Consider the following 3,218-nt stretch of genomic DNA (forward strand, 5'->3'; position numbering starts at 1 on the left):
AGGGGAAGGGAGCCAGGACTCTGGATTCTATCCCCAGCCCCTGGGGGCCCCCTGAAGCAGTGCCAGGCTGTGGGGAACCTGGGTGGGTCACTGGGGGGGGGGGGAGGGGGAGGTTCACCCAGCTGGGCTGTCACCCTGCAGAGAACAGAGGAGGTTTGCAGAGCGGCCGTTCCGGGCGGAGGGGGGGCGGGCGCTGCTATTTATTTTCACTGGGGGCTGGAATGGCCGCCATGAACCCCCCTGCCAGAGGCTGTAAAGTCCAGTCCTGGCCACAGCTGGGGACTCCTGCCTGTCCCGGAGCCGGCCGGCCTGGGCCTGGCAGGAGTGAAAGACCGGCAGCAGGCTGGGTTCTCCAGCAGCAGGAACCCGGCTCTGAATGCGCGGGGAGTCTCTGTGGAGGAGCAGGGATCTGAGGGTGCCGGGGGTGAGGAACGCCAGAGCTGCATGACCAAGAGCGGCTTCAGACCCCGCTCTCGGGGCCGGGTTTCATCTCGCTGCCGCTTGGCCAGGTGAAGAATTCCCAGCTCCGAGGTTGGACGGGAATGTTGGGATCACCCAGGTAACCCACACGCCTGGCAAGGCCCGGAATGAACTCCTAGGGAAACTGAGGCACAACCCCCCATCCTGCTTCAAACGCTGGCTGCCATGGAGGATCAACCCCACCCCCGGATGAGCTGTGCCAACAGCTAGTTACCCACCCCCAGAAACATGCGCCTTCCTTTCAGTGCGACCTCATCTGCCTGCCACCCCCAGTCCTGAGCCGGTGCCAGAGCAGGGCCTGCGATGCTGCTGTGCCCCCACAGAGCAGGTATTCATGGCTGGGGGCCAGGCACCTCTTTGCCTGCTCTGGGGTAAGCGCCATAGGCCGGGAAATGGCGGAGGCCCCGGGAAAGGCTCTGGCAGGGAAGGGAGGCTGGTTGTTTGTCCCTGGGATTTAACTCTGACACCTAGTTCCCAGGCCGGAGAAAGGGAGTCGGTGTGAAAGCTACAGCAATTCACCGACTGCGGCTCTCGCTGCTGCAGCTGCTTCTGGCAGAACGCCCGAGGCTGAGTCACTGGCCGGGGGGTGAGGTCAGAGCAGGGAACAGGCCCCCAGCAGCCCCCAGAGCCTGTGGGAAGCAGGACAGACCCGGCCGGGCGCCACGGGGATGGGCACCGGGAGATCCATGCAGGGAGAAGTACGGAAAGGAACAGAAAGGGGCGGGGGAACTGGGGGTTGGATAGGGCAGAGCCACAAAGGTTTAGGGGTCACCTCCCTCCAACCCCCCCCAACCCTGCCCTGGCACGCAGGGCCCCCACATCCAGGTGTAGGACTGATGAATGAAATTGTTTTTAATTGTTCACTTTATTAATGCAACTTCATAAGTAAAGTTTTATGAATGAAACAATATTCATTCATAAAACCGGTTACCCCAATAACTGGCTAAATAACAATTCAGATGCCTGTTAAGAGCCATAGCTGTTCAGTCAGCTGCCTCTGTAAGTTTTACTATCAATCCAATTCCTGCTTAAATCACTGAGACTTGCACTGTTTTAGTAGTGTAACTTCTGTTTACCATTTACTATACTTGTCTATATTGTAACTTCTGTTCACTATTTGCCATATTGTAATTCAAACCCCATTTTAAAATGCTTACTCCATTTTGTAAGGGCTTGCTGCAACCTTCATTTTTGCAAACCCTGGTGTAATCTTATTAGTTTAGTTTAAATGTGTAAATAAGGTATGTATGGATGATGGAATCAACCTCCAGCCCCAGCCTGTCCTGATTAAATAGAGTTCAAACATCAACGGCTGAAGCTGCAGACAAGAGCCCTAACAAAGTAAGAAGAATCCACCCTAAAAAGAAAAGGTACAATAGAAGAAAAATCAAAGCCCGGTCCCAGGCTGAAAGTCATGTCTGCAACTGACGGGTGATCAATCACCAAACCCAGAGGCAGCGTGACACAGCAAGACCTATAGACTCTGGATTCAAACTAAAGCCTACAAAAAGGATGGGTGAGATAAAAAACTTTGGGAGAAGGGTAACATTCTGCTGCCAACATGGAAGGGTATCGGTGCATGCCCAACAGAGACCCAGCTCGTCTTTGTGCCCGGCTCTCTTGGCCAGTTAGCCGCCACAAGCTACGAACCCAAGCTGCAAACTCAAGCCACAGACTCAAGCAGGACTGGTAACTATGCAGCAGCTGCAGAACATCTGATGGATGTGTGTGTGTGTAAATGTGTGTGTAAGTGTATAGGTATTAGGTATAATGTGTGTGTATAAGAAATAAGTAGTAACAGAAATAAGTAGCCAAACAACGTTATTTACTGTTATCTTTTATAGTATTATTATATTTACAATAAATGTGGCATCTTTGCCTTATCCCTCTTAATAAGATCCTGCTGGTTTTTATTGGTACAACACAGGGAGGGGAGACTCTGCAGGGGCGAAGCCCTGAGTCAGGGGGATAAGCCCAGACCTGGGGGTGAGGGCAGGACCCAGAGAGGACAGAGGGACCCTGGACCCAGGGGGGCAGAACTAGGGGGGCTGATGGACCTCACCTCAGGGGAGAGATGCAGAGGCTGGAAAATCGAAAGTACTTTCCCCCGCTAGCCCCGCCCCACCCCACACAGCGAAGGAGTGTCTGCAAACTCCCCGCTCCCAGCTACTCTAAGTCAGGGACTATCTGCAAAGTCCCCGTCCCCCCCACTGGGAGCCAGGGACCGTCTGCAACCCCTTCCCTCCACACAGCCGGCCATGTGCTAGGGTGCATCTGCAAACTGCCCCCCCTGTGAACTGGGGCTGTCTCCTGCCTGCCCCTTTGCTGCCCTCCGGGGCCATTTCACTGGCAGGCCACTGTCTGCTCGAGCCACGCTGCCTTCCCCAAGGAGGGTCTGACCTGCCAGACACGCACATCCCCTCGTGCACCCTGGGGGACCCCTAAACCCAGCCCTGGGTGGGCAGCAAATGCAGCTGGAGCGTCCCCCCAAAACTCTGTTTGACTATGCTAAAAATCAGTGTCAGTCCCCAGGCTGCCCTGGCCTCATGGCCTCGGGGCTGTCATTTGTCAGACAGACATTGAACCAAACCCCTGGGGATAAAAGAGGTTTTTATTTTATTTGCTATTTCTGCCACTTTTCATTTCAGCATTGTTGGCACCCGCTCCCTTCCCTCCCCCCTTCCTGCCCTCCCCCTCACCCCCCAGTGAGACTCCCCACCCCACTGGGACTCAGGAAG

This window comes from Emys orbicularis, chromosome 12 (genome assembly GCF_028017835.1).
Source record: "Emys orbicularis isolate rEmyOrb1 chromosome 12, rEmyOrb1.hap1, whole genome shotgun sequence".
NCBI classification, from domain to species: Eukaryota; Metazoa; Chordata; order Testudines; family Emydidae; genus Emys; species Emys orbicularis.